Source organism: Oryctolagus cuniculus, chromosome 10, assembly GCF_051225735.1.
Source record: "Oryctolagus cuniculus isolate XC-2025 breed Fujian yellow rabbit chromosome 10, ASM5122573v1, whole genome shotgun sequence".
In the NCBI taxonomy this organism is placed as follows: domain Eukaryota; kingdom Metazoa; phylum Chordata; class Mammalia; order Lagomorpha; family Leporidae; genus Oryctolagus; species Oryctolagus cuniculus.
The window spans coordinates 50,793,505-50,809,049 of record NC_142876.1 but is presented as its reverse complement, the minus strand read 5'-3'; the positions used below and the strand labels follow the sequence as shown (position 1 = coordinate 50,809,049).

Genomic DNA, 15,545 nt, shown 5'->3' with positions numbered 1-15,545 from the left:
TAGCAAGTCCCTGAGAGTGTATGCTTAAAGCACACACAGCCATACCCTCCTTCCTAATCTTCCTTATACTCTGATGAAAGTGTTGCATGTTTTACAGATCAGAAAAAGGAGCAAACAATACAAATATCTGATACAGTTCTGTATTTCAGAATGTGGGCCAGACAGTGAAGAAAGGTCTTTCAATGTTAGAGTCTCCTTCCCTCCCTCTCTCCCTTTTCTTCTTCTTTTGTCATTCACTTAACAATATTTACTTTATGCACACTCCACATCAGCTCAACAACCCCCCGGGTTTGGTATGAACATTTCTATCCCATGCTAAAAGGTAAAGGCAAATGGTATCAAACAATTACCAAAATCAGTAAAGGAGATTGCTAAAATTTATTGTAAATATACCATGAGCTAGCCATTAACCAAGGTTTTGGCAGGTATCATCTCAGTTAGTGTTTATGATGACTCTGTGAGATGAAATATTATTATTTGCATTTTATGTATAAGGTAAGTAAGCTGAAAGAAGTTAAGGTCATATTACTTACATGGGGCCCAGCAAAAATCGCTCTGCTCACATTTTCAGACTAGAGACTGAACTCTTTTATTTTTACTTTAACTTCATTTGAAATGGAGGGTAAGAAGATGACAGAGCAAGAGGGAGCAAGAGAAAGGAGAGAGAGAGAGAGAGAGAGAGATTCCATCAGTTGGTTCACTCCCAAAATGACTGGACCAGGTGAAACCAGGATCCTGGAATTGCCTCTGGGTCTCCCATATGAGTGGCAAAGATCCAAATACTTGTGCTGCATCCCAGAGTGTACATTAGCAGGAAACTGGATCAGAGTGGAGGTAAGGCTTGAACCAGTCACTCTGATATGGGATGTGGATGTCCCAAGTGGCATATTAACCACTGTGTCAAATGCCCACCCCTGAAACTGTCCCCTTAACTTTTATACTTGACTCCAGGAGTAGATATGGCTTCCCAACATACAGAAAGCAGAAGCAAAATGAGCTGCAGTTCCCTTGAAAAGCACACTGTAAATAGTAGCAGGACACAAAAGGGATGCTTCCAATATCATCACAGACTTTACCCGAAAGCAGGTGTGTGATCTTTAATAAATTAACCTCACAGGGTTTTATTCAATTCATTTGTAAAATGAAAAACTAGCACCAAATAATCTCCAGAATTCCTCCCAGGCACAGACCTTCTATTATTCTGGAGGCAGCTGTGGATCAGTGAGCCAACACTGATTTTGGAGTCTGAAGAATTGAGTTCCTTTGAATAGCCCAATGCCCTTGCTGCCAGTCCCTGCCCCAGTGGTCTGCTTCTATCACTTCTGGGTTGCTGTTTGTTGTCCCTCAGTTATCTGAAAGACACTCACCCAACCTAAGCAATGATCTTTCTTTTTGCCACGGTTTTTCACAATATGCAAGTACTCAAAATAAAAAGTTACAATTTCTGAAATATTGATTGTACCACTCAGTGGCTGTGGATTTTGCTCTCTGGATATGAGACTTGCACTCATGTCTAATAGTGTGCCTGTTGAAGATTCTGGCTGAGAGGCGCTTTGATGATAAAATAATGTACCTGATTTGGAAGAGCATTTGCATTATTCCTTCCTTTCTCTGCATTTTTGGAGCTGCTTTGCTAACCAGCATTGTTCACATGAAGACTTTTTTTAAATTTATTTTTTATTTTTTTGACAGGCAGAGTTAGACAGTGAGAGAGAGAGAGAGAGAGAGAGAGAGAGAGAGAAAGGTCTTCCTTCCGTTGGTTCACCCCGCAAATGGCTGCTACGTCCAGTGCTGCGCCGATCTGAAGCCAGGAGCCAGGTGCCTCCTCCTGGTCTCCCATGCGGGTGCAGGGCCCAAGCACTTGGGCCATCCTCCACTGCACTCCCGGGCCACAGCAGAGAGCTGGATTGGAAGAGGGGCAACCGGGACAGAATCCGGCGCCCCAATCGGGACTAGAACCCAGGGTGCCGGTGCAGCAGGCAGAGGATTAGCCTAGTGAGCCATGGCGCCGGCCCACATGGAGCCTCTTATTTTGATCTTGTTTTTGCACTATGGCCTTTTCAAGGTAATCTAATTTATTCTCTTGACTTCAGTGAGGACTACATTAGCCTTGGAGATACCCAAATCTGAACTGTGTCCTCTGATGACCTTCAGTCTCAAGTAAGAACATGCTCAGTGCACATGGCCTTAGTTTTTCCATAAGCACCCGTACAGCCTGTCTAATGACGAAGTCCTTCTCTTTTCTTCCAAATATGACTCTGTTTCAGGGCTGCCCCTCAGGGAAGGCATCACTCAGTCACTCAAGTCAAAGACTTCAGAATTTCTCTTGTGTTCTCTCAGCACTCACATGGCACCAATAACCAAGTCTGCTTACTGTTCTTCCTTCAAACATTTCTCAGATCCACTCACTTTCCCCACTCCCCACTGATTCCATTCTGGTTTATGCCACCATCATCGCTGAGTCTGGACAACTGTAAGAGATATGTAAGAAGCATCCTCCCTTGCATGAATAATAGTTATTTCAAATTAAAGATGTATAAGATAGAAATCCCCTTTTATCCTCAGCACCTTCTCTTCCCCAAATTGGTTCCCTCCTGTTCTGCTACACCTGAGCTAACAGTATTATTCAGCAGCTTGCTCCAGCCCAAACCTACAGTTATCCTTTCTCTGCCTTTTCTTATCCTCCCACATCTAATCTATCACTATGTGCTGTCAGTTCTACTTCAGAAATACATCCTAAACATGACAGCCTCTCATTATTTCTGCTGAAACCATACCAGTCTAGGTCACTTCATTTTTCTCCTGGTTTACAATAACAGCTTTCCTAAATGGTCTTCCTATAGCCAGTGCTTTTTTCTTTCTCTAGAATGCCTTCAAAGTCACAGTGCTTACAAAAATCATCTAATTCCCAGGCTTGAAATTCTCCACTTAATTTCCACTGAAATTATTATAAAATCTAAACTCTTATACATAGTCTGTAGGGCCCCACCTAAACTGTATGTTGCCTGCACACCCACTGTTGCCTAGTACACTCCAGCCATACTCACTTTCATTCTTGTTCCTTCAATGCATCAGCACCTCATGCCTCAGGGCGTTTGTGCTTGCCACTCATTCAGCTCCTGGATCTGCTCAAGGTTCCTTATCTTCCAGGATTCAGTTCAAATGCTGCTCCACAGAGATATCATCCTCTTTCCACTCTAGTTATCATGGAACCTCATCTACAGCTACACAAAATTCAGTTTTATCTCTTCTAATGGGATAATGGCTAACTGAAAACAGAAAAAAAAATAGCCTACTGAAGCAAGTTGTCTAAAATTAGAAAAGAAGTGTAAATATTTTAAGTGTCTTTTTGAGATACTGATGTCAATCTCTTTAGATTGACATTGAGATTGCTAGATCACAAGGCAGTTCTGTTTTTAATTTTTTTGAGGAACTACTACTGCTTTGAAAAATGGCTATACCAATTCACATTCCCACCAACAGTGTACAGGGTTCCCTTTTCTCTACATCCCTTCTAACACTTATTATCATTTGTCTTTATTTATACTACTCTAATAGGTGTGAGTGATATCTCATTGTGAGTTTTATTTTTATTTCCCTGATGATTAGTGATATTGCACTTCTTTTTATGTACTTTTTGGCCATTTGTATGCATTTCTTTGAGAAATGTCTATTCACTTTTTTGACCGTTTTTCTATTGGGTTGTTCAATTTTTTGCTATTGAGTTGTTCAGTTGCTTATATAATTGCAGCATTATTCAGAAAAGTCAAGATATGAAAATAACTTAAATACCTGTCAACAGATGGTTGGATAAAGATCTCTTTATCTCTTTCCATAACATGTAATATTCAGTCTTAAAAAAATAAGGGGGCAAGTGTTGTGATGTAACAGGTTAAGCTGCTGTTCAGGACACCAACATTCCATATTGTCGCTCCCCGTCTTCATGGAGGAACAACACAGGACCCTGCGCTGTTCTTTCGTCTGCTCGGCCCTCCCCGGGTTTGCTGCTGGTTCTTCCCGGGTTGGCTACCGACCCTTCCACCTCCGTGGAAGGGCGGTTCCCCCTGGCCACTTTCCCCACTTCCGCAGGGGAGCGGCACACCGCCGGCCGGCTCTCTCGGGGGGCTGCACAGGTGTTCCCCTTAGATGTTCCCCTTAGATGTTCCCTTTAGATGTTCCTGGTGCATGCCGTCTCTCTCCTCCTTTATAATCCTCCTCTGCCAATCCCAACTCGGCTGCCCACACGCCGAGTACGCTGCTCTCCTCCAATCAGGAGCAAGTCCCACAGTTTATTGGCTGAACTGGAGGCAGCTGTGCAGAAGCTGTTTTCTTCTCTCCCAGCGCCATATTGTGGGAGAGCAGATGCATAGAATAAGTCTTAATTCCAGTAACTTAGTCTAGTCCGAGTTACTCCCAGTTGCTCCCCACACATATGAGTGCCTGGGATCAACTTTTGTCTCCATTTCTGATCCAGCTTCCTGCTAATGCAACTGGTAGGAAGCAGATTAGAGCCCATGTGTTTGGATTCTTGCCACGCACATATGCAATCTGCATAGAGTTAGTGGCTCCTGGCTTCAGCCTGGCCTGGACCCAGTAGTTGTGAGTATTTGGGGTAGCGAACCAGTGGATTAGAAGATTCTTTCTCTCTGTTTTTCTGTTCTGCCTTTCAAGCAAATACAAATGAATAAATGCACATTTTTTAAAAAGAAGAATTATGCCATTTGAACTTGAAGGACATGCTAAGTGAAATAAAGCAAACACAGAGAGACAAATACTATATGATGACACATGTTGAATTTAAAAAAGTCAAACTCAGAGAAGTAGAAATTAGAGTGGCAGCTGCCAGAGGACAGAGGAAATGGGAGCTGTTAGTCACAGGTATAATGTTTTGGTCATGAATCATAAATTCTGATGTACAAAGAATTATAATGGTAACTGTAGTCAATAATATAGTATTGAATGCTTGAAATTTGCTAAGAAGGTAGACATTAAGTTTATACACACACATACACACACACACAAAAGGTAACTATGTGAAGTGATGGGTATGTTAATTAGCTTAAAATGGTGATTCTCTGACAATGTACAAACATGTCAAAACATCTAGTTGTATTCCTTAAATACATACACTTATTATTTGTTAATCATACCTCAACAAAACTGGAAACAAGTTTAAAATAAAAACTCTGCAGGTTACATATTATATCTAAATTCATGTGCAGATTCAAAAGTGCATGCATTTCACAGTGCAACAGTGTCTATGATATTTTGAATACACATTGGATACGGACAGTGTATGATTAAAATAGATGTAAACAGAAGCATTTGAAGGGACCTAGAAGATGTATCAGTCCTGCTATTTAGGTAAGTTCCTAAATTTCAAGGTGATCCATTGACTTCCATTCCTCCATTGTTTCCAGTTCATGAGGGCAAAAGAAAGATATTTGCCTGAAGTCCAGGAGATGCAACCTGATTCCCATGGAGATATAATGTAATCTAGAGTTGCTCTGTAGGGTTTCTATAGAAGAAAAAGCAAAAGTAAACTTGCTTTTCTTCTTAGCTTTCCAACAATTTATTATGAAAATCTTCAAACATACAGAAAAGTTGAAAAGCTTCATTTCTTAAGATCATGCTTCTCTCTACTTCAGATAGTGCCAGGGGTCTCAAAACTTCCTACTACCTCCTACTGACCAGGACTGATATATTCTAAGTTTCTCATTGCCTAGATAAAGGTCTGGACCAATGAATGAGCAGTTTTAACATCTGATCACCTTATTACTGTAATTTTACCTGTAATTAGTCAACCTCTCCTGGTAGATTAGAACTTGACTGTTCATGATCATTCAAAACTTTTTACCTTAGTGTAGTAATAGCACTTAAGACAAGATCTGCCCTTTCAACAAATGTTAAATTATATAATAAATGTTGGGACTGGTGCTGTGGCACAGCAGGCTAAAGCCCTGGCCTGAAGCGCCAGCATCCCATATGGGCACTTATTCTTGTTCTGGCAGCTCCTCTTCCAATCCAGCTCTCTGCTATGGCCTGGGAAAGCAGTAGAAGATGGCCCAAGTCCTTGGGCTCCTGCACCCTCATGGGAGACCCGGAAGAAGCTCCTGGCTCCTGGCTTCGGATTGGCGCAGCTCCAGCTGTTGCGGCCATTTGGGGAGTGAACCAGTGGATGGAAGACCTCTCTCTGTCTCTACCTCCCTCTGTAACTCTGTCTTTCAAATAAATAAAAATAAGTCTTTAAAAAAGTATATAATAAATGCACTGAAATTTTTCATTGTAAGTGCAATGTTGTTCAGATCTCTGAAACTTACTAGGGGCTGGGAGAAGGAGAAATGGGGAGTTGGGAAAAGCTACTGTGCTTTTGCTGGTTTCTAAAGCTCAGAACTGTTTTGTCTGTAATCTTCACACCCTGCTGCTCTGAACATCTACAAGCTTAGGGGATATTGTTGTTAAGAAAGCTCCTTCATCAAAAAGTCCTGATTATAGTATCATTTCCAGAATGAAACTATGCTGTATTGTACCATTTATGTAAGTTCTGAAGTTGGCCTACTGGTTAAGACTTCAGTTAAGGCACTCAGCCCTGGCCACTGAGGGCATCTGGGGAACAAGCAGATGTCTCTTTAATTGTTTGCCTGTCTCTCTTTCTCTCTCTGTCTCTCTAATAATTTTTTTTTTTTTAAATCCCATTTGATTACTTACATTTTGGCATTGGTGTTTATATTTCTATCAGAAAATACGATAGAAATATTTGCCATCTAAAATGCAAACCTTGTTTTTATTTTTTTGTTTTATCCAGAACAAGGATCTTCCTTTGACATTTTCTCACAAATGACAATAATAAATATGATAATTTTCTGTTAGAAAGAGTATGATGCCTAACTTATTCCATATTGTATTCAATAGTGTTTTTACTGTACACAACATGGTGGTCTTTGAAAAGCTAAAACAATTCAAAATGAAATGAGGCATCTATTTGCTTTATTTATTTCTACCTCCCATTATTATATATTATTTTAAAACAAGAGATAATGAATTCACCTTTCAGGTCATCCAGGTTTTGCTTGTTTGATTTTTACAATCTCTCAAAGATGCAAGTCATTTAGACATTGATGATACTGCAAAGCATTTATGTTCCATGCTCCCTGAGAAGTTCAATGAAATGCAAACACTCTAACTATAATTATTGTTCCAAGAATAGGATATTACAGAATACTTCAATATGAAACGAGGATATAGGCCACATGTGTTGGGAAGTTGTTATTTAAAGATTTCGCTTACAGAGTTAAAAAATATAATTGATGATTTCTCTTTTGACTCTATTCTCATGTAGACGATGACAATAATTTTTCCTAGTAGATAAACACTACATAAATTACTTAAATTCTAGAAATTATTTACCTTTAAAAATATTCTGTATATTTGCATGGGACTAAATAAAGAAGAAAATTATAGCTTTCTAATATATTCGGTAATAAAGATATCCTATCAAATTACATAGTCATAATGCATCATGTGCTGAGTATTTAGACCAAAAATTATTTCGGCTAACCCATTATAGGCATTTTTAATGTTGTCATTTGAAATTATTGTGAAAAAACAACCACAGTTTCATAATTAATTATGAATTACATAGTTTTGAGTATGAGGCTCTTTTGAAACTTTATTGCAATGATTCTACAAACATTCTGTTTAAGGACACTGTGAATGCTACCCCTTGATATCTTACAGACTCTCTTATAATTCCCAGGAAGTCGACACACAGCTGTGCCTCTGGCACACGATGACCACTGCTGTTCAGTGCAGTAGAGGAGGCCTGGCTGTCTGCAAATACTAGGAAGGCATACAAACACTTGTTATCCTCACTTGGCAATGACAAAGAATGAAATATTCATTGACAAAGATACCCTATTATTTTCTAAAATGCAGTGGTCCCTATATTAATGGCAAATCAGTTACTGATACATGTGCTTTGTGGCAATTAAAAGAGATGCAACAAAGAATTGTGTTAAAGGTGTGAGGCAAATGTTAATGGAAATCTAGTCTCTTCAATCCAAACTTCCAATTTACTTCTGAATTCAGATTCCTATTTTTCAGCAGCACATCGGAAGTTAGTAGAGAAACTGTGTATGAAGATAATATTCTTTCCTGTACTTACACAATAATTTTAAAAACGATAGCAGAATATTGCAAACTAAGAAGCACAATAAAGACAGAAAGATCAAAGAAACACACAGATTTTTCTTCTTTGATTTTAATGTTAAAGTGATGCTTAGAAGGCAATATTCATTATCTCTTTAGGAAAACAGACTCATTTCAGGACAAAAAAGATCATCAATCATGGATCTTGCCGGCACCGTGGCTCACTAAGCTAATCCTCCACCTTTCGGCGCCGGCATACCGGGTTCTAGTCCTGGTCGGGGCGCCGGATTCTGTCCCGGTTGCCCCTCTTCCAGGCCAGCTCTCTGCTGTGGCCAGGGAGTACAGTGGAGGATGGCCCAAGTGCTTGGGCCCTGCACCCCATGGGAGACCAGGAGAAGCACCTGGCTCCTGCCATCGGATCAGCGCAGTGTGCCGGCCGCGGCGGCCATTGGAGGGTGAACCAACAGCAAAGGAAGCCCTTTCTGTCTCTCTCTCTCACTATCCACTCTGCCTGTCAAAAAAAAAAAAAAAAAAAAAAATCATGGATCCTAAGGCACAATTCAGTAAACACCATCCCACCTTCCATTTCTCTGAACAATCAAATGAAAGAATTTATATATATATATTTGAAATTTTTCTTTACCTCATATATAACTTAAGTGCATTGCTCTTGAAAGGAAGTCAGTAGGTCAGGTAGAAAAATGGCCAAAGAAAACAACAAAAAATACATTAAATAAATAAAATCAGGATTTTTAAAAACATTTTTATCATTAATATTTTAATTTACTTTGATTTTTATACTGTTTTAGCAGTGTATTCTCATGTATAAATAATTTTATTTTTAAATTTTTAAATTTTTATTAGTATGAAGAGAATGGATTTCATAGGTACAGTTCTAGAAAAGTCAAAGCTTATTGGCCCTACTAAATAAAAAGTTCAACCTATAAAAATTAAAAAGACCACAGTCCAGCAGGAAAATAGGCAAGAGCTATACACAACAATCAAAAGAAAAGATGTTCAACCTCACTCACATTGAGTACATTTTAAAATAGTCACAAATCATTAATACTATAGCAATAGATAATTCCTACCAATTATTTGACAAATATTTAAAACAAAGTTTGACAAATAAATTATTTTTGCAGTCAAACTGATACACATGGGCATTTGTAAAGTTTTTATTCATGTAGTGGAATAGAATATTACTCAGCTAAAAAAAATCTTTCATTTGCAGCTAAATGGTTGGAACTGGAGTACACCATGTTTTGTTATTTTAAAAATTTATTTATTTATTTATTTGCAAGTCAGAGTTACACAGAGATAGGAGAGGCAGAGAGAAAGAGAGAGAGAGAGAGTCTTCCGTCTGCTGGTTCACTCCCCAGATGGCCACAAAGGCCGGAGCTGCACCCATCTGAAGCCAGGAGCCAGGAGCTTCTTCTAGGTCTCCCATGTGGGTGCAGGAGCCCAAGGACTTGGGCCATCTTCTACTGCTTTCCCAGGCCATAGCAGAGAGCTGGACTGGAAGTGGAGCAGCCGGGTCTCGATCCGGTGCCCATATGGGATGCCGGCACTGCAGGCCAGGGTGTTAACCCACTGGGCCACAGCACAAGCCCCTGGAGTACACCATGTTGAGTAAACAGACACAGAAAGACAAATACTGCTTGTTCTCCCTTCTATATGGCAGCTAAAATTAAAAATCAGGTTTTGAATGTGATGGTTTGTCTTTTTGGACATGAGTAGAACAGAAAGCTGTATTTTTTTTTTTCAGAGAAGTCTTGGGTAAGATTGCATTTCCAGGGCATTTTTGAGGTGTAAAAGATCATATTTGACTGAGAAATGCAGGTTGCTTTTGTATAATGAGGATGCATTATAGATTTACAGTCACAGGAGTAACTGGGGCATTGAAAAGATGTATAAGCCAATGTAGGCAAGCAAGGGTAGACAGTACTCAAGAGACATTTTTCAAGGACTCAAACAATGGGAAGATATTCAGACAAAGGCAAGGTCTATGGTCAAGATCATTCTCTCAACAGAGGGGAGGATAGCAAAGATTTTTGGGGTAGTAATCAGAATGTTCTCACAAAACAAAAAAGCCTCATTTATTTGTACACTTATGTGCATTTCTTCTATGTCTACTGTATTACAATAAAATGTCTTTCAGAAAAGATCATTCTTTTCCATAAAAATGATTGAAATGGAAGCCAAGACACTGATGACTGCCTCTAAGAAATTTAGATGTGACTTCTATAATCAATAATGTAGTAATCCATGACCACAAGTATGAATTACTCAGGTTACTCAACTGCTTTTTAAATCCTTGGTTCTGGTTTTCCCAAAATGGGCATCACTCCTTGTGGATCATTCTCCTTCTTCCATCAGGGCTCAGCACTTTCAGAATTCCTCCAACTGCCACTCAAGTCATAACCTCACTTCTGGGGTAAGCAGACTACAGGGGTTTCATGTTCCCATAGTTTCATGGCTGCTCTGCTTTCCTACAAATCACCTTATCTGGGGATTTTTCAGTGAAACAATAGAACAACTTATATGATTGATCACTGTATTGCTCAGCTCAAGTGACATACATTAGCTTTAGAAGGTTTAAATTACATCATGTACAAGTGTATCATTTTACCCTTGATTAAAATGTTTGTGGTCATTCTATTTTAAACAGAAATTTGGGCATCTGTTGCTTGGTTAGAAATACAATCTTATTTTTTACCCTCTGGGAAAATCAGGTACGACTTAAGACTCCTTTCACAAGAAATTCAAAGGATCACTGATATTCTATTCCTGTGTGCTCTTTTAATCCTTTGTTTGTGTAAGTGGCACTTTTCACTAGTCAAAATATGTATTTACCTAGAATGCTCCATTCCTAGGTCATGTCAGACAAAAGTGTATTTACTGTCCTTATTGTAGGGGCATTTCAAAAAGTCCATGGGAAAATGGAATTAAAAGACAAGTATATTTGGTTACAAATAATTTTGGAATAATATATAAGAAGTCTTCAAAAAGTTCATGCAAAATGCATATTATTTAAAAGATGCTTGGAATTCAAAATGTTTTGCTACAAAATAAATGAATCTGTTATTTTCTTATTTGAATACTTAAAAACTACTTATTTAAGAGGGAGAGAGAATTCCTATCTGATGGTTCACTCTTCAAATGCTCAAAATGGCTGGGGCTTCCAGACAAAAGTTGAGAGCTAGGAACACAATCTAGGTTTCTCACATATGTGGCAAAAACCCAATTACTTAAGATATTACCTGTTGCCTCCCAAGGCCTGCATCTGCAGGAAGCTGAAGTAAGGAGCCAAGCCAAGTACTGAAGCCACGCTCTCCAATATGGATGCGGACATTTTAACTGCATCCTAAATGTTAGGCAAAGATCTACCCCGATCCCATGTCTTTTAATTTAATTTCCATGAGCCTTTTGAAGTACTCTCATATAATGACTGATAACACAGATTCGTACACATAAGGACATACTTTGATTCACCTTCCACAGTGCATTCTAAATAACACAGGCCTAATTTTGTTGAGCACAGCTTGGTCCTGTGCCATCTTATTAAGATTATCTAGCTCTTAAAATGCATTTTTATTTGAATTACTTTCCATTTTAATTGGGAATTCCTTGTGGCTTTTTAAGAAACAAAACAAAAAACAAAAACTGAATGCTTTACTTAAGATGAAAGCCTTAAGTAATACTTGGCTAATACAAATTATAAAACCATCCTTCATTTCCTCTTCTGGGTGCATGAACACATATGTGTTGTACAGGAATCAACAGAGGTAAAAATTTTTCTTTCTCAGTCATATAATGAAGAACACTGCTTTGAGGAGAAATCTACTGTGATGCAGTTAAAGATAGTGTTTCTCCTCTATCACCCAAAGAAAACATGTTTCAATGCTCAACTGTTACAAATAAATCCTGTTCCATGCACTGTAATAGAAATCCAAATTAAACATTAAAAAACTTGTGGAGGAATTTCAGGATGATGTTTTCATATCTGCACTTTGACTATGCAGTATGAGATGGCAATTTCTCTTACATTAACTACTTATCTTTTCAGATTTGTTTAGTTTGTGTAAACATGTTCTTTTAAATGCAATAGTATACAATGAAATTTAAGGTATTTTCAAAATAATGTGACACAGCTGTGTTGTTATAAATTCCCTTTCATCAATTTGACTGTCAGAAAATGAAGTTTGTTTAAAAATAGGCTCCTTTAACAAACAATCCAAGTGCAAGGCTTCCATTTTTGTGGATGGAAAAATGCAGCTAAGAGACTTTATCCCACCAACAATAAATGTTGTTCGGAAACCATAAACCCAAAGAAAATTGGTTATATTTTAATGGAATTCATTAGCATAGTTCAGAGAGCCAGTTCTTTAGGAAAGCTGCTTAAAAAAGCAGACACGTTGGGGATGGATTGCTTGGGAAGCCGAAGCAGAAAATTGGTAGCTTAGAACTAGCGATGATAAATAAGAGATTTTGTTTATACCAACTTGGGCCATTTGGGCATAGGATATGAGGAAATAATAATTCATCTCAACAAAGCCTGTACTAGGCAAGATGTGGATCACAGGTCTGGGTTCATATCTCAGCTCTGCCATCTGTTAGATAACCAAGTGACCTTGACCATGTCACAGTCACAGGCAGTAGGAAATGCCTTGGCTTTGCTAACACATAGACCTAGACTAGGTGGTGAACTGGTCAGTGCTCAAAGCTCAACAAAGCCTCATTTGTAATATTTGCCAATTTCTGCAATGTGAACACTCCCACCATGGCCAATCTGAAGCCACCTACATAACTTTGCTGAATGTAGAGTTGGGAAGGATGAGCACAATCAGCTCTCTGCAGATATCTTTCCAAGTATAACAAGCCCAAATTGGCTCTGGGAAACACTGCCTAGGTACTGTTTCTGCTTCCTCGAGCTACTATATGGAACCTAAGCAAATTGATTAACTTCTTGGCATCTCAGTTTTCTGGTTTTAAAAATGTTGAGCAAAAACAAGCCCTGCAAGTTCATTTTTAAGGATAAAATAGAAGGCACTGAGCATACTGAAATAACAAGCCCTCAATAAGCATAGTCCTCTGACTTAATGGCTCTCTCTGCCTCTCTGTCTCCCCACTTTTTCCCCCTTCACAACCTCTTTAAAGTAACATCAACATTTATTCACTTGCTCCACCCATTACCATCTTGTTTCCTCTTACAGAACTTACAAATAATCTCTACCTGGCGAGGGGTAGACATTCCCTAATTCCAGCTGCTATTTTTCAGTGCTTATTTTATTTGCTCACTTTGGACCAGTGGACATTCTTGGTCATTTCTTCTTTCTTCAAAATTTCTTTCTTAAATTCAGAGACAAAGAATACTGCTGACTCTCAAAGGACAATTTGTTCCGAAAAAATTTCTGGAACTCTATTTGTCTTCCATGAGGTGGCAGGCCCTAAAGTAACTGAGCCATCGCTTACCACTTCCCTGGATGCACACTAGCACGAAACTGGATCTTCTGAGTAGCCAGGACTTGAACCAGTAACTCCCATGTGGATGTGGGCATCCCAGTTGGCATTTTTTTTGACAGGCAGAGTGGATAGTGAGAGAGAGAGACAAGAGAAAGGTCTTCCTTTTACCGTTGGTTCACCCTCCAATGGCCGCCACAGCTGGCGCACTGTGGCCGACGCACCACGCTGATATGAAGGCAGGAGCCAGGTGCTTCTCCTGGTCTCCCATGGGGTGCAGGGCCCAAGCACTTGGGCCATCCTCCACTGCACTCCCTGGCCACAGCAGAGAGCTGGCCTGGAAGAGGGGCAACCGGGACAGAATCCGGTGCCCCGACCGGGACTAGAACCCGGTGTGCCGGCGCCGCAAGGCGGAGGATTAGCCTAGTGAGCCACGGCGCCGGCCCCAGTTGGTATTTTAGTGGGCTTCAGCAAAACATTTGCCCCTGGAAGCACAGCTTTGATAGATCATTGGCTCTGTGTCTCTGCTTTCCCTAATGGGTTCTTACATAATATTTGGAATTTCCCAAGGATTCATCTCTTCTTTTCTCACATCTCTGACTCCCTTGAGGCTAGGTCATTCATAATCAAGGTCTCAAATCTTATCCAGATAATGATAACTTAATAGGAAAACTTGCAACCCAAGCATCTCTCTGAGTCCATGTTGTGTTGCTTGTATTGCCAAATGCTTATTTGACATTCTTGATAATTCTGTCTCCATATCTCAAATGCTACATTGTAATCAATGCTTGTAACCAAGGTATGACTCAATTTATTATTTTCTCTGCCAAACTACTTCCTCCTCCTCTGTTCCCTACATAGGTTGCCTTATTCATCCCATCTCTTAGCCAGGGAACCTGAGAGTCACCCTCTTCTACTGTATCAGCCAGTTTAATCAATTCTGGTTTGTAAATTTATCTACATTCTATTGCCTTCACTTCTTCTCTAATGTCACTATGTTATCTCAGATCTTCATCTTTTCATTCTCATATAATCAAAATAATGTTGCAACTAATTTCCCTGCCTTCTCAACTCTTTTCAACCCTATTCCACTATTCCACTTCCTCTTGGGGTGTATTTATTTGTTAATTTATTTATTTGAGAGAAAGAGAAAGAGAGGAAGAAAGAGAGTCAGAGACAGAAAGACAGGCACACACAAACACAAACATACACACACACACAGAGAGAGAGAGAGAGAGAGAGAGAGAGAAGGAATTTCTTATCCACTTCCCAAATGCTTGCAATGATTGGTGCAGGACCAGGCTGAAGCCAGGAGCTGAGAACTCAACCCAGGTCTCCTACATGGATGGCAGAGACCCAAGAACTTGGGCCATCATTTACATGATGGCAGGAAGCTGGAATTGAGAGAGGAGCCAGGACTTGAACTCAGGTATTCCAAAATGGGATGTGGATATACACAGTAGCATCTTTATTGCTGGGCTAAATGCTTGCTCCTGGGGGTACTTTCAAAAAATACAAATGAATACTGTAATTCCTTATACTTCTTTAGCTTTCAGTACATTTTTTGACACTGAAGAAAATCCAAACTCCATGAAATGGCATGGATGGTCCTGGTTAATAATGGCTCATACCTACTTTGGTAGACATAGCTCCTGGCTCTTGTCTGTTTATGACTATGCTCCAATCCTGTTAAATCATTTACCTTTCCCCCAGTAGGCCATGCTCTTTCCTGTCTATCTCTCTAGACAGCCAGCCCTTTTCGTTTTTCTACCTGTGAAACTACTCCAATACTTTCTTCAAGAATCAACTCAAGTTTCACCTCTTCCAGAAAGCCTTCATTAAACTCCTCATAACACCTGTATACAATTCTCTAAAAGGCACCCTTCACATTGTGTTATAATCTTCTGTGCTGGTGCTTCTCCCTGAGCTGAAAC

At 39.5% G+C, this 15,545-nt stretch overlaps 1 protein-coding gene across 3 annotated transcripts in view; it reads right to left on the bottom strand.

Annotated features, from left to right (window-relative positions):
* CHST9 (carbohydrate sulfotransferase 9) overlaps positions 1–15,545 on the bottom strand; it is a 369,777-nt gene that overhangs the window by 206,984 nt on the left and 147,248 nt on the right. The gene's annotated exons all lie outside the window — the stretch shown is intronic.